This window comes from Oncorhynchus keta, chromosome 17, assembly GCF_023373465.1.
Source record: "Oncorhynchus keta strain PuntledgeMale-10-30-2019 chromosome 17, Oket_V2, whole genome shotgun sequence".
Taxonomy (NCBI): domain Eukaryota; kingdom Metazoa; phylum Chordata; class Actinopteri; order Salmoniformes; family Salmonidae; genus Oncorhynchus; species Oncorhynchus keta.
The window spans coordinates 57,949,848-57,966,885 of record NC_068437.1 but is presented as its reverse complement, the minus strand read 5'-3'; the positions used below and the strand labels follow the sequence as shown (position 1 = coordinate 57,966,885).

The 17,038-nt window shown below is 49.7% G+C and overlaps 1 protein-coding gene across 29 annotated transcripts in view; it reads right to left on the bottom strand.

The window, feature by feature from the left end:
- The window catches only part of slc5a12 (solute carrier family 5 member 12), an 80,190-nt gene that overhangs the window by 16,720 nt on the left and 46,432 nt on the right, over positions 1-17,038 (bottom strand). For 26 of the 29 annotated variants that reach the window (XR_008067199.1, XR_008067175.1, XR_008067185.1 and 23 more), the window contains 2 exons: positions 11,590-11,923; positions 9,790-9,925 (listed from right to left, as the gene is read on the bottom strand). The exons of 1 other annotated variant lie outside the window; for it this stretch is intronic. The gene's annotated coding sequence lies outside the window, so the exon portion shown is untranslated. Of the gene's footprint in view, positions 1-9,789; positions 9,926-11,446; positions 11,924-17,038 lie in introns of those variants that run through there. 2 more of the 29 variants (XR_008067174.1, XM_052466764.1) reach the window with 2 other exon arrangements.

The following is a 17,038-nucleotide window of genomic DNA, read 5'->3' as shown; positions in this document are numbered from 1 at the left end:
TCCAGGTGACAGAGACTATACAGTACTATACCTTGATGGTAGAGTGGGAGGGACCAGGTGACAGAGACTATACAGTACTATACCTTGATGGTAGAGTGGGAGGGACCAGGTGACAGAGACTATACAGTACTATACCTTGATGGTAGAGTGGGAGGGACCAGGTGACAGAGACTATACCTATGATGGTAGAGTGGGAGGGACCAGGTGACAGAGACTATACCTATGATGGTAGAGTGGGAGGGACCAGGTGACAGAGACTATACAGTACTATACCTTGATGGTAGAGTGGGAGGGACCAGGTGACAGAGACTATACAGTACTATACCTTGATGGTAGAGTGGGAGGACCAGGTGACAGAGACTATACAGTACTATACCTTGATGGTAGAGTGGGAGGGACCAGGTGACAGAGACTATACAGTACTATACCTTGATGGTAGAGTGGGAGGGACCAGGTGACAGAGACTATACAGTACTATACCTTGATGGTAGAGTGGGGGAGGTGACAGAGACTAGATGGTGACAGGTGAGACTATACCTTGATGTACTATACCTTGATGGTAGAGTGGGAGGGTCCAGGTGACAGAGACTATACAGTACTATACCTTGATGGTAGAGTGGGAGGGTCCAGGTGACAGAGACTATACCTTGATGGTAGAGTGGGAGGGACCAGGTGACAGAGACTATACCTTGATGGTAGAGTGGGAGGGTCCAGGTGACAGAGACTATACCTTGATGGTAGAGTGGGAGGGACCAGGTGACAGAGACTATACCTTGATGGTAGAGTGGGAGGGACCAGGTGACAGAGACTATACCTATGATGGTAGAGTGGGAGGGTCCAGGTGACAGAGACTATACAGTACTATAGGGACCAGGTGACAGAGACTATGGTAGAGTGGGAGGGTCCAGGTGACAGAGACTATACCTTGATGGTAGAGTGGTAGGGACCAGGTGACAGAGACTATACCTTGATGGTAGAGTGGGAGGGACCAGGTGATATACCTTGATGGTAGAGTGGGAGGGACCAGGTGACAGAGACTATACAGTACTATACCTTGATGGTAGAGTGGTAGGGACCAGGTGACAGAGACTATACCTTGATGGTAGAGTGGTAGGGACCAGGTGACAGAGACTATACCTTGATGGTAGAGTAGGGACCAGGTGACAGAGACTATACCTTGATGGTAGAGTGGGAGGGACCAGGTGACAGAGACTATACAGTACTATACCTTGATGGTAGAGTGGGAGGGACCAGGTGACAGAGACTATACAGTACTATACCTTGATGGTAGAGTGGTAGGGACCAGGTGACAGAGACTATACCTTGATGGTACTGACAGAGACTATACCTTGATGGTAGAGTGGGAGGGACCAGGTGACAGAGACTATACCTTGATGGTACTGACAGAGACTATACCTTGATGGTAGAGTGGGAGGGACCAGGTGACAGAGACTATACCTTGATGGTAGAGTGGGAGGGTCCAGGTGACAGAGACTACTATACCTTGATGGTAGAGTGGGAGGGACCAGGTGACAGAGACTATACAGGTAGAGTGGGAGGGTAGGTGACCTATACCTTGATGGTAGAGTGGTAGGGACCAGGTGACAGAGACTATACCTTGATGGTAGAGTGGGAGGGACCAGGTGACAGAGACTATACCTTGATGGTAGAGTGGGAGGGTCCAGGTGACAGAGACTATACAGTACTATACCTTGATGGTAGAGTGGTAGGGACCAGGTGACAGAGACTATACCTTGATGGTAGAGTGGTAGGGACCAGGTGACAGAGACTATACCTTGATGGTAGAGTGGGAGGACCAGGTGACAGAGACTATACCTTGATGGTAGAGTGGGAGGGACCAGGTGACAGAAACTATACAGTACTATACCTTGATGGTAGAGTGGTAGGGACCAGGTGACAGAGACTATACAGTACTATACCTTGATGCTAGAGTGGGAGGGACCAGGTGACAGAGACTATACCTTGATGGTAGAGTGGGAGGGACCAGGTGACAGAGACTATACCTTGATGGTAGAGTGGGAGGGACCAGGTGACAGAGACTATACCTTGATGGTAGAGTGGGAGGGACCAGGTGACAGAGACTATACCTAGATGGTAGAGTGGGAGGGACCAGGTGACAGAGACTATACCTTGATGGTAGAGTGGGAGGGTCCAGGTGACAGAGACTATACCTTGATGCTAGAGTGGGAGGGACCAGGTGACAGAGACTATACCTTGATGGTAGAGTGGGAGGGTCCAGGTGACAGAGACTATACCTTGATGGTAGAGTGGGAGGGTCCAGGTGACAGAGACTATACCTTGATGGTAGAGTGGGAGGGACCAGGTGACAGAGACTATACCTTGATGGTAGAGTGGTAGGGTCCAGGTGACAGAGACTATACAGTACTATACCTTGATGGTAGAGTGGTGACAGAGACTATACCTTGATGGTAGAGTGGGAGGGACCAGGTGACAGAGACTATACCTTGATGGTAGAGTGGTAGGGACCAGGTGACAGAGACTATACCTTGATGGTAGAGTGGTAGGGACCAGGTGACAGAGACTATACCTTGATGGTAGAGTGGGAGGGACCAGGTGACAGAGACTATACCTTGATGGTAGAGTGGGAGGGACCAGGTGACAGAGACTATACAGTACTATACCTTGATGCTAGAGTGGTAGGGACCAGGTGACAGAGACTATACAGTACTATACCTTGATGCTAGAGTGGTAGGGACCAGGTGACAGAGACTATACCTTGATGGTAGAGTGGGAGGGTCCAGGTGACAGAGACTATACCTTGATGGTAGAGTGGTAGGGACCAGGTGACAGAGACTATACCTTGATGGTAGAGTGGGAGGGTCCAGGTGACAGAGACTATACCTTGATGGTAGAGTGGGAGGGACCAGGTGACAGAGACTATACCTTGATGGTAGAGTGGGAGGGTCCAGGTGACAGAGACTATACCTTGATGGTAGAGTGGTAGGGACCAGGTGACAGAGACTATACCTTGATGGTAGAGTGGGAGGGTCCAGGTGACAGAGACTATACCTTGATGGTAGAGTGGTAGGGACCAGGTGACAGAGACTATACCTTGATGGTAGAGTAGGGACCAGGTGACAGAGACTATACCTTGATGGTAGAGTGGGAGGGTCCAGGTGACAGAGACTATACAGTACTATACCTTGATGGTAGAGTGGTAGGGACCAGGTGACAGAGACTATACCTTGATGGTAGAGTGGTAGGGACCAGGTGACAGAGACTATACCTTGATGGTAGAGTGGGAGGGACCAGGTGACAGAGACTATACCTTGATGGTAGAGTGGGAGGGACCAGGTGACAGAAACTATACAGTACTATACCTTGATGCTAGAGTGGTAGGGACCAGGTGACAGAGACTATACAGTACTATACCTTGATGCTAGAGTGGTAGGGACCAGGTGACAGAGACTATACCTTGATGGTAGAGTGGGAGGGACCAGGTGACAGAGACTATACCTTGATGGTAGAGTGGGAGGGACCAGGTGACAGAGACTATACCTTGATGGTAGAGTGGGAGGGACCAGGTGACAGAGACTATACCTAGATGGTAGAGTGGGAGGGACCAGGTGACAGAGACTATACCTTGATGGTAGAGTGGGAGGGTCCAGGTGACAGAGACTATACCTTGATGCTAGAGTGGGAGGGACCAGGTGACAGAGACTATACCTTGATGGTAGAGTGGGAGGGTCCAGGTGACAGAGACTATACCTTGATGGTAGAGTGGTAGGGACCAGGTGACAGAGACTATACAGTACTATACCTTGATGGTAGAGTGGGAGGGACCAGGTGACAGAGACTATACCTTGATGGTAGAGTGGGAGGGACCAGGTGACAGAGACTATACCTAGATGGTAGAGTGGGAGGGACCAGGTGACAGAGACTATACCTTGATGGTAGAGTGGTAGGGACCAGGTGACAGAGACTATACAGTACTATACCTTGATGGTAGAGTGGGAGGGTCCAGGTGACAGAGACTATACAGTACTATACCTTGATGGTAGAGTGGGAGGGACCAGGTGACAGAGACTATACAGTACTATACCTTGATGGTAGAGTGGGAGGGACCAGGTGACAGAGACTATACAGTACTATACCTTGATGGTAGAGTGGGAGGGACCAGGTGACAGAGACTATACAGTACTATACCTTGATGGTAGAGTGGGAGGGTCCAGGTGACAGAGACTATACCTTGATGGTAGAGTGGGAGGGACCAGGTGACAGAGACTATACCTTGATGGTAGAGTGGGAGGGACCAGGTGACAGAGACTATACCTTGATGGTAGAGTGGGAGGGTCCAGGTGACAGAGACTATACAGTACTATACCTTGATGGTAGAGTGGGAGGGACCAGGTGACAGAGACTATACAGTACTATACCTTGATGGTAGAGTGGGAGGGTCCAGGTGACAGAGACTATACAGTACTATACCTTGATGGTAGAGTGGGAGGGACCAGGTGACAGAGACTATACAGTACTATACCTTGATGGTAGAGTGGGAGGGACCAGGTGACAGAGACTATACAGTACTATACCTTGATGGTAGAGTGGGAGGGACCAGGTGACAGAGACTATACAGTACTATACCTTGATGGTAGAGTGGGAGGGTCCAGGTGACAGAGACTATACAGTACTATACCTTGATGGTAGAGTGGGAGGGACCAGGTGACAGAGACTATACAGTACTATACCTTGATGGTAGAGTGGGAGGGACCAGGTGACAGAGACTATACAGTACTATACCTTGATGGTAGAGTGGGAGGGACCAGGTGACAGAGACTATACAGTACTATACCTTGATGGTAGAGGGGAGGGACCAGGTGACAGAGACTATACCTTGATGGTAGAGTGGTAGGGACCAGGTGACAGAGACTATACCTTGATGGTAGAGTGGGAGGGACCAGGTGACAGAGACTATACCTTGATGGTAGAGTGGGAGGGTCCAGGTGACAGAGACTATACAGTACTATACCTTGATGGTAGAGTGGGAGGGTCCAGGTGACAGAGATTATACCTTGATGGTAGAGTGGGAGGGACCAGGTGACAGAGACTATACCTTGATGGTAGAGTGGGAGGGTCCAGGTGACAGAGACTATACCTTGATGGTAGAGTGGGAGGGTCCAGGTGACAGAGACTATACCTTGATGGTAGAGTGGGAGGGACCAGGTGACAGAGACTATACCTTGATGGTAGAGTGGGAGGGTCCAGGTGACAGAGACTATACCTTGATGGTAGAGTGGTAGGGACCAGGTGACAGAGACTATACCTTGATGGTAGAGTGGGAGGGTCCAGGTGACAGAGACTATACCTTGATGGTAGAGTGGTAGGGACCAGGTGACAGAGACTATACCTTGATGGTAGAGTGGGAGGGACCAGGTGACAGAGACTATACCTTGATGGTAGAGTGGGAGGGTCCAGGTGACAGAGACTATACAGTACTATACCTTGATGGTAGAGTGGTAGGGACCAGGTGACAGAGACTATACCTTGATGGTAGAGTGGTAGGGACCAGGTGACAGAGACTATACCTTGATGGTAGAGTGGGAGGGACCAGGTGACAGAGACTATACCTTGATGGTAGAGTGGGAGGGACCAGGTGACAGAGACTATACAGTACTATACCTTGATGCTAGAGTGGTAGGGACCAGGTGACAGAGACTATACAGTACTATACCTTGATGCTAGAGTGGTAGGGACCAGGTGACAGAGACTATACCTTGATGGTAGAGTGGGAGGGACCAGGTGACAGAGACTATACCTTGATGGTAGAGTGGTAGGGACCAGGTGACAGAGACTATACCTTGATGGTAGAGTGGGAGGGTCCAGGTGACAGAGACTATACCTTGATGGTAGAGTGGTGACAGAGACTATACCTTGATGGTAGAGTGGGAGGGTCCAGGTGACAGAGACTATACCTTGATGGTAGAGTGGTAGGGACCAGGTGACAGAGACTATACCTTGATGGTAGAGTGGGAGGGTCCAGGTGACAGAGACTATACCTTGATGGTAGAGTGGTAGGGACCAGGTGACAGAGACTATACCTTGATGGTAGAGTGGAGGGACCAGGTGACAGAGACTATACCTTGATGGTAGAGTGGGAGGGTCCAGGTGACAGAGACTATACAGTACTATACCTTGATGGTAGAGTGGTAGGGACCAGGTGACAGAGACTATACCTTGATGGTAGAGTGGTAGGGACCAGGTGACAGAGACTATACCTTGATGGTAGAGTGGGAGGACCAGGTGACAGAGACTATACCTTGATGGTAGAGTGGGAGGGACCAGGTGACAGAAACTATACAGTACTATACCTTGATGCTAGAGTGGTAGGGACCAGGTGACAGAGACTATACAGTACTATACCTTGATGGTAGAGTGGGAGGGACCAGGTGACAGAGACTATACCTATGATGGTAGAGTGGGAGGGACCAGGTGACAGAGACTATACAGTACTATACCTTGATGGTAGAGTGGGAGGGACCAGGTGACAGAGACTATACAGTACTATACCTTGATGGTAGAGTGGGAGGGTCCAGGTGACAGAGACTATACAGTACTATACCTTGATGGTAGAGTGGGAGGGTCCAGGTGACAGAGACTATACCTTGATGGTAGAGTGGTAGGGACCAGGTGACAGAGACTATACCTTGATGGTAGAGTGGGAGGGACCAGGTGACAGAGACTATACCTTGATGGTAGAGTGGGAGGGTCCAGGTGACAGAGACTATACAGTACTATACCTTGATGGTAGAGTGGGAGGGACCAGGTGACAGAGACTATACAGTACTATACCTTGATGGTAGAGTGGGAGGGTCCAGGTGACAGAGACTATACAGTACTATACCTTGATGGTAGAGTGGGAGGGACCAGGTGACAGAGACTATACAGTACTATACCTTGATGGTAGAGTGGGAGGGACCAGGTGACAGAGACTATACAGTACTATACCTTGATGGTAGAGTGGGAGGGACCAGGTGACAGAGACTATACAGTACTATACCTTGATGGTAGAGTGGGAGGGACCAGGTGACAGAGACTATACAGTACTATACCTTGATGGTAGAGTGGGAGGGACCAGGTGACAGAGACTATACAGTACTATACCTTGATGGTAGAGTGGGAGGGACCAGGTGACAGAGACTATACAGTACTATACCTTGATGGTAGAGTGGGAGGGACCAGGTGACAGAGACTATACAGTACTATACCTTGATGGTAGAGTGGTAGGGACCAGGTGACAGAGACTATACCTTGATGGTAGAGTGGTAGGGACCAGGTGACAGAGACTATACCTTGATGGTAGAGTGGTAGGGACCAGGTGACAGAGACTATACCTTGATGGTAGAGTAGAGGGTCCAGGTGACAGGACTATACAGTACTATACCTTGATGGTAGAGTGGGAGGGTCCAGGTGACAGAGATATACCTTGATGGTAGAGTGGGAGGACCAGGTGACAGAGACTATACCTTGATGGTAGAGTGGGAGGGACCAGGTGACAGAGACTATACCTTGATGGTAGAGTGGGAGGGACCAGGTGACAGAGACTATACCTTGATGGTAGAGTGGGAGGGACCAGGTGACAGAGACTATACCTTGATGGTAGAGTGGGAGGGTCCAGGTGACAGAGACTATACCTTGATGGTAGAGTGGTAGGGACCAGGTGACAGAGACTATACCTTGATGGTAGAGTGGGAGGGTCCAGGTGACAGAGACTATACCTTGATGGTAGAGTGGTAGGGACCAGGTGACAGAGACTATACCTTGATGGTAGAGTGGGAGGGACCAGGTGACAGAGACTATACCTTGATGGTAGAGTGGGAGGGACCAGGTGACAGAGACTATACAGTACTATACCTTGATGGTAGAGTGGTAGGGACCAGGTGACAGAGACTATACCTTGATGGTAGAGTGGTAGGGACCAGGTGACAGAGACTATACCTTGATGGTAGAGTGGGAGGGACCAGGTGACAGAGACTATACCTTGATGGTAGAGTGGGAGGGACCAGGTGACAGAGACTATACAGTACTATACCTTGATGCTAGAGTGGTAGGGACCAGGTGACAGAGACTATACAGTACTATACCTTGATGCTAGAGTGGTAGGGACCAGGTGACAGAGACTATACCTTGATGGTAGAGTGGGAGGGTCCAGGTGACAGAGACTATACCTTGATGGTAGAGTGGTAGGGACCAGGTGACAGAGACTATACCTTGATGGTAGAGTGGGAGGGTCCAGGTGACAGAGACTATACCTTGATGGTAGAGTGGGAGGGACCAGGTGACAGAGACTATACCTTGATGGTAGAGTGGGAGGGTCCAGGTGACAGAGACTATACCTTGATGGTAGAGTGGTAGGGACCAGGTGACAGAGACTATACCTTGATGGTAGAGTGGGAGGGTCCAGGTGACAGAGACTATACCTTGATGGTAGAGTGGTAGGGACCAGGTGACAGAGACTATACCTTGATGGTAGAGTGGGAGGGACCAGGTGACAGAGACTATACCTTGATGGTAGAGTGGGAGGGTCCAGGTGACAGAGACTATACAGTACTATACCTTGATGGTAGAGTGGTAGGGACCAGGTGACAGAGACTATACCTTGATGGTAGAGTGGTAGGGACCAGGTGACAGAGACTATACCTTGATGGTAGAGTGGGAGGGACCAGGTGACAGAGACTATACCTTGATGGTAGAGTGGGAGGGACCAGGTGACAGAAACTATACAGTACTATACCTTGATGCTAGAGTGGTAGGGACCAGGTGACAGAGACTATACAGTACTATACCTTGATGCTAGAGTGGTAGGGACCAGGTGACAGAGACTATACCTTGATGGTAGAGTGGGAGGGACCAGGTGACAGAGACTATACCTTGATGGTAGAGTGGGAGGGACCAGGTGACAGAGACTATACCTTGATGGTAGAGTGGGAGGGACCAGGTGACAGAGACTATACCTAGATGGTAGAGTGGGAGGGACCAGGTGACAGAGACTATACCTTGATGGTAGAGTGGGAGGGTCCAGGTGACAGAGACTATACCTTGATGCTAGAGTGGGAGGGACCAGGTGACAGAGACTATACCTTGATGGTAGAGTGGGAGGGTCCAGGTGACAGAGACTATACCTTGATGGTAGAGTGGGAGGGTCCAGGTGACAGAGACTATACCTTGATGGTAGAGTGGGAGGGACCAGGTGACAGAGACTATACCTTGATGGTAGAGTGGTAGGGTCCAGGTGACAGAGACTATACAGTACTATACCTTGATGGTAGAGTGGGAGGGACCAGGTGACAGAGACTATACCTTGATGGTAGAGTGGGAGGGACCAGGTGACAGAGACTATACCTTGATGGTAGAGTGGTAGGGACCAGGTGACAGAGACTATACCTTGATGGTAGAGTGGTAGGGACCAGGTGACAGAGACTATACCTTGATGCTAGAGTGGGAGGGACCAGGTGACAGAGACTATACCTTGATGGTAGAGTGGGAGGGTCCAGGTGACAGAGACTATACCTTGATGGTAGAGTGGGAGGGACCAGGTGACAGAGACTATACCTTGATGGTAGAGTGGTAGGGTCCAGGTGACAGAGACTATACAGTACTATACCTTGATGGTAGAGTGGGAGGGACCAGGTGACAGAGACTATACAGTACTATACCTTGATGCTAGAGTGGGAGGGACCAGGTGACAGAGACTATACAGTACTATACCTTGAAGGTAGAGTGGGAGGGACCAGGTGACAGAGACTATACCTAGATGGTAGAGTGGGAGGGACCAGGTGACAGAGACTATACCTAGATGGTAGAGTGGGAGGGTCCAGGTGACAGAGACTATACAGTACTATACCTTGATGGTAGAGTGGTAGGGACCAGGTGACAGAGACTATACCTTGATGGTAGAGTGGGAGGGACCAGGTGACAGAGACTATACCTTGATGGTAGAGTGGGAGGGACCAGGTGACAGAGACTATACAGTACTATACCTTGATGGTAGAGTGGGAGGGTCCAGGTGACAGAGACTATACAGTACTATACCTTGATGGTAGAGTGGGAGGGACCAGGTGACAGAGACTATACAGTACTATACCTTGATGGTAGAGTGGGAGGGACCAGGTGACAGAGACTATACAGTACTATACCTTGATGGTAGAGTGGGAGGGTCCAGGTGACAGAGACTATACAGTACTATACCTTGATGGTAGAGTGGGAGGGACCAGGTGACAGAGACTATACCTTGATGGTAGAGTGGTAGGGACCAGGTGACAGAGACTATACCTTGATGGTAGAGTGGGAGGGACCAGGTGACAGAGACTATACCTTGATGGTAGAGTGGGAGGGTCCAGGTGACAGAGACTATACAGTACTATACCTTGATGGTAGAGTGGTAGGGACCAGGTGACAGAGACTATACCTTGATGGTAGAGTGGGAGGGACCAGGTGACAGAGACTATACCTTGATGGTAGAGTGGGAGGGACCAGGTGACAGAAACTATACAGTACTATACCTTGATGCTAGAGTGGTAGGGACCAGGTGACAGAGACTATACAGTACTATACCTTGATGCTAGAGTGGTAGGGACCAGGTGACAGAGACTATACCTTGATGGTAGAGTGGGAGGGACCAGGTGACAGAGACTATACCTTGATGGTAGAGTGGGAGGGACCAGGTGACAGAGACTATACCTTGATGGTAGAGTGGGAGGGACCAGGTGACAGAGACTATACCTAGATGGTAGAGTGGGAGGGACCAGGTGACAGAGACTATACCTTGATGGTAGAGTGGGAGGGTCCAGGTGACAGAGACTATACCTTGATGCTAGAGTGGGAGGGACCAGGTGACAGAGACTATACCTTGATGGTAGAGTGGGAGGGTCCAGGTGACAGAGACTATACCTTGATGGTAGAGTGGGAGGGTCCAGGTGACAGAGACTATACCTTGATGGTAGAGTGGGAGGGACCAGGTGACAGAGACTATACCTTGATGGTAGAGTGGTAGGGTCCAGGTGACAGAGACTATACAGTACTATACCTTGATGGTAGAGTGGGAGGGACCAGGTGACAGAGACTATACCTTGATGGTAGAGTGGGAGGGACCAGGTGACAGAGACTATACCTAGATGGTAGAGTGGGAGGGACCAGGTGACAGAGACTATACCTTGATGGTAGAGTGGGAGGGTCCAGGTGACAGAGACTATACCTTGATGCTAGAGTGGGAGGGACCAGGTGACAGAGACTATACCTTGATGGTAGAGTGGGAGGGTCCAGGTGACAGAGACTATACCTTGATGGTAGAGTGGGAGGGTCCAGGTGACAGAGACTATACCTTGATGGTAGAGTGGGAGGGTCCAGGTGACAGAGACTATACCTTGATGGTAGAGTGGGAGGGACCAGGTGACAGAGACTATACCTTGATGGTAGAGTGGGAGGGACCAGGTGACAGAGACTATACAGTACTATACCTTGATGCTAGAGTGGGAGGGACCAGGTGACAGAGACTATACAGTACTATACCTTGAAGGTAGAGTGGGAGGGACCAGGTGACAGAGACTATACCTAGATGGTAGAGTGGGAGGGACCAGGTGACAGAGACTATACCTAGATGGTAGAGTGGGAGGGTCCAGGTGACAGAGACTATACAGTACTATACCTTGATGGTAGAGTGGTAGGGACCAGGTGACAGAGACTATACCTTGATGGTAGAGTGGGAGGGACCAGGTGACAGAGACTATACCTTGATGGTAGAGTGGTAGGGACCAGGTGACAGAGACTATACAGTACTATACCTTGATGGTAGAGTGGGAGGGTCCAGGTGACAGAGACTATACAGTACTATACCTTGATGGTAGAGTGGGAGGGACCAGGTGACAGAGACTATACAGTACTATACCTTGATGGTAGAGTGGGAGGGTCCAGGTGACAGAGACTATACAGTACTATACCTTGATGGTAGAGTGGTAGGGACCAGGTGACAGAGACTATACAGTACTATACCTTGATGGTAGAGTGGGAGGGACCAGGTGACAGAGACTATACAGTACTATACCTTGATGGTAGAGTGGGAGGGTCCAGGTGACAGAGACTATACAGTACTATACCTTGATGGTAGAGTGGGAGGGTCCAGGTGACAGAGACTATACCTTGATGGTAGAGTGGTAGGGACCAGGTCACAGAGACTATACCTTGATGGTAGAGTGGGAGGGACCAGGTGACAGAGACTATACCTTGATGGTAGAGTGGGAGGGACCAGGTGACAGAGACTATACCTTGATGGTAGAGTGGGAGGGACCAGGTGACAGAGACTATACAGTACTATACCTTGATGGTAGAGTGGGAGGGACCAGGTGACAGAGACTATACAGTACTATACCTTGATGGTAGAGTGGGAGGGACCAGGTGACAGAGACTATACCTTGATGGTAGAGTGGGAGGGACCAGGTGACAGAGACTATACAGTACTATACCTTGATGGTAGAGTGGGAGGTGACAGAGACTATACAGTACTATACCTTGATGGTAGAGTGGGAGGGACCAGGTGACAGAGACTATACAGTACTATACCTTGATGGTAGAGTGGGAGGGTCCAGGTGACAGAGACTATACAGTACTATACCTTGATGGTAGAGTGGGAGGGACCAGGTGACAGAGACTATACAGTACTATACCTTGATGGTAGAGTGGGAGGGACCAGGTGACAGAGACTATACAGTACTATACCTTGATGGTAGAGTGGGAGGGACCAGGTGACAGAGACTATACAGTACTATACCTTGATGGTAGAGTGGGAGGGACCAGGTGACAGAGACTATACAGTACTATACCTTGATGGTAGAGTGGGAGGGACCAGGTGACAGAGACTATACAGTACTATACCTTGATGGTAGAGTGGGAGGGTCCAGGTGACAGAGACTATACAGTACTATACCTTGATGGTAGAGTGGGAGGGACCAGGTGACAGAGACTATACAGTACTATACCTTGATGGTAGAGTGGGAGGGACCAGGTGACAGAGACTATACAGTACTATACCTTGATGGTAGAGTGGTAGGGTCCAGGTGACAGAGACTATACAGTACTATACCTTGATGCTAGAGTGGGAGGGACCAGGTGACAGAGACTATACCTTGATGGTAGAGTGGTAGGGACCAGGTGACAGAGACTATACCTTGATGGTAGAGTGGTAGGGACCAGGTGACAGAGACTATACCTTGATGGTAGAGTGGTAGGGTCCAGGTGACAGAGACTATACCTTGATGGTAGAGTGGTAGGGTCCAGGTGACAGAGACTATACAGTACTATACCTTGATGGTAGAGTGGTAGGGACCAGGTGACAGAGACTATACCTTGATGGTAGAGTGGTAGGGACCAGGTGACAGAGACTATACCTTGATGGTAGAGTGGTAGGGTCCAGGTGACAGAGACTATACCTTGATGGTAGAGTGGGAGGGTCCAGGTGACAGAGACTATACAGTACTATACCTTGATGGTAGAGTGGTAGGGACCAGGTGACAGAGACTATACCTTGATGGTAGAGTGGGAGGGTCCAGGTGACAGAGACTATACAGTACTATACCTTGATGGTAGAGTGGTAGGGACCAGGTGACAGAGACTATACAGTACTATACCTTGATGGTAGAGTGGGAGGGTCCAGGTGACAGAGACTATACCTTGATGGTAGAGTGGTAGGGACCAGGTGACAGAGACTATACCTTGATGGTAGAGTGGTAGGGTCCAGGTGACAGAGACTATACCTTGATGGTAGAGTGGTAGGGACCAGGTGACAGAGACTATACCTTGATGGTAGAGTGGTAGGGTCCAGGTGACAGAGACTATACAGTACTATACCTTGATGGTAGAGTGGTAGGGACCAGGTGACAGAGACTATACCTTGATGGTAGAGTGGTAGGGACCAGGTGACAGAGACTATACCTTGATGGTAGAGTGGTAGGGACCAGGTGACAGAGACTATACCTTGATGGTAGAGTGGGAGGGTCCAGGTGACAGAGACTATACAGTACTATACCTTGATGGTAGAGTGGTAGGGTCCAGGTGACAGAGACTATACAGTACTATACCTTGATGGTAGAGTGGTAGGGTCCAGGTGACAGAGACTATACAGTACTATACCTTGATGGTAGAGTGGTAGGGTCCAGGTGACAGAGACTATACAGTACTATACCTTGATGGTAGAGTGGGAGGGTCCAGGTGACAGAGACTATACAGTACTATACCTTGATGGTAGAGTGGGAGGGTCCAGGTGACAGAGACTATACAGTACTATACCTTGATGGTAGAGTGGTAGGGACCAGGTGACAGAGACTATACCTTGATGGTAGAGTGGTAGGGTCCAGGTGACAGAGACTATACCTTGATGGTAGAGTGGTAGGGACCAGGTGACAGAGACTATACCTTGATGGTAGAGTGGTAGGGTCCAGGTGACAGAGACTATACCTTGATGGTAGAGTGGTAGGGACCAGGTGACAGAGACTATACCTTGATGGTAGAGTGGTAGGGACCAGGTGACAGAGACTATACCTTGATGGTAGAGTGGGAGGGTCCAGGTGACAGAGACTATACCTTGATGGTAGAGTGGTAGGGACCAGGTGACAGAGACTATACCTTGATGGTAGAGTGGTAGGGACCAGGTGACAGAGACTATACCTTGATGGTAGAGTGGTAGGGTCCAGGTGACAGAGACTATACCTTGATGGTAGAGTGGGAGGGTCCAGGTGACAGAGACTATACAGTACTATACCTTGATGGTAGAGTGGTAGGGTCCAGGTGACAGAGACTATACAGTACTATACCTTGATGGTAGAGTGGGAGGGTCCAGGTGACAGAGACTATACAGTACTATACCTTGATGGTAGAGTGGGAGGGTCCAGGTGACAGAGACTATACAGTACTATACCTTGATGGTAGAGTGGTAGGGACCAGGTGACAGAGACTATACCTTGATGGTAGAGTGGTAGGGACCAGGTGACAGAGACTATACCTTGATGGTAGAGTGGTAGGGTCCAGGTGACAGAGACTATACCTTGATGGTAGAGTGGGAGGGTCCAGGTGACAGAGACTATACAGTACTATACCTTGATGGTAGAGTGGGAGGGTCCAGGTGACAGAGACTATACAGTACTATACCTTGATGGTAGAGTGGTAGGGTCCAGGTGACAGAGACTATACCTTGATGGTAGAGTGGGAGGGTCCAGGTGACAGAGACTATACCTTGATGGTAGAGTGGTAGGGACCAGGTGACAGAGACTATACCTTGATGGTAGAGTGGTAGGGACCAGGTGACAGAGACTATACCTTGATGGTAGAGTGGTAGGGACCAGGTGACAGAGACTATACCTTGATGGTAGAGTGGTAGGGACCAGGTGACAGAGACTATACCTTGATGGTAGAGTGGTAGGGACCAGGTGACAGAGACTATACAGTACTATACCTTGATGGTAGAGTGGGAGGGTCCAGGTGACAGAGACTATACAGTACTATACCTTGATGGTAGAGTGGGAGGGTCCAGGTGACAGAGACTATACAGTACTATACCTTGATGGTAGAGTGGTAGGGACCAGGTGACAGAGACTATACCTTGATGGTAGAGTGGTAGGGTCCAGGTGACAGAGACTATACCTTGATGGTAGAGTGGTAGGGACCAGGTGACAGAGACTATACCTTGATGGTAGAGTGGTAGGGTCCAGGTGACAGAGACTATACAGTACTATACCTTGATGGTAGAGTGGTAGGGACCAGGTGACAGAGACTATACCTTGATGGTAGAGTGGTAGGGACCAGGTGACAGAGACTATACATTGATGGTAGAGTGGTAGGGTCCAGGTGACAGAGACTATACCTTGATGGTAGAGTGGGAGGGTCCAGGTGACAGAGACTATACAGTACTATACCTTGATGGTAGAGTGGGAGGGACCAGGTGACAGAGACTATACAGTACTATACCTTGATGGTAGAGTGGGAGGGTCCAGGTGACAGAGACTATACAGTACTATACCTTGATGGTAGAGTGGTAGGGACCAGGTGACAGAGACTATACCTTGATGGTAGAGTGGTAGGGACCAGGTGACAGAGACTATACCTTGATGGTAGAGTGGGAGGGTCCAGGTGACAGAGACTATACCTTGATGGTAGAGTGGTAGGGACCAGGTGACAGAGACTATACCTTGATGGTAGAGTGGTAGGGTCCAGGTGACAGAGACTATACCTTGATGGTAGAGTGGTAGGGACCAGGTGACAGAGACTATACCTTGATGGTAGAGTGGTAGGGACCAGGTGACAGAGACTATACCTTGATGGTAGAGTGGGAGGGTCCAGGTGACAGAGACTATACCTTGATGGTAGAGTGGTAGGGACCAGGTGACAGAGACTATACCTTGATGGTAGAGTGGTAGGGACCAGGTGACAGAGACTATACCTTGATGGTAGAGTGGTAGGGTCCAGGTGACAGAGACTATACCTTGATGGTAGAGTGGGAGGGTCCAGGTGACAGAGACTATACAGTACTATACCTTGATGGTAGAGTGGTAGGGTCCAGGTGACAGAGACTATACAGTACTATACCTTGATGGTAGAGTGGTAGGGACCAGGTGACAGAGACTATACCTTGATGGTAGAGTGGTAGGGACCAGGTGACAGAGACTATACCTTGATGGTAGAGTGGTAGGGTCCAGGTGACAGAGACTATACCTTGATGGTAGAGTGGGAGGGTCCAGGTGACAGAGACTATACAGTACTATACCTTGATGGTAGAGTGGGAGGGTCCAGGTGACAGAGACTATACCTTGATGGTAGAGTGGGAGGGTCCAGGTGACAGAGACTATACCTTGATGGTAGAGTGGTAGGGACCAGGTGACAGAGACTATACCTTGATGGTAGAGTGGTAGGGACCAGGTGACAGAGACTATACCTTGATGGTAGAGTGGTAGGGACCAGGTGACAGAGACTATACAGTACTATACCTTGATGGTAGAGTGGTAGGGTCCAGGTGACA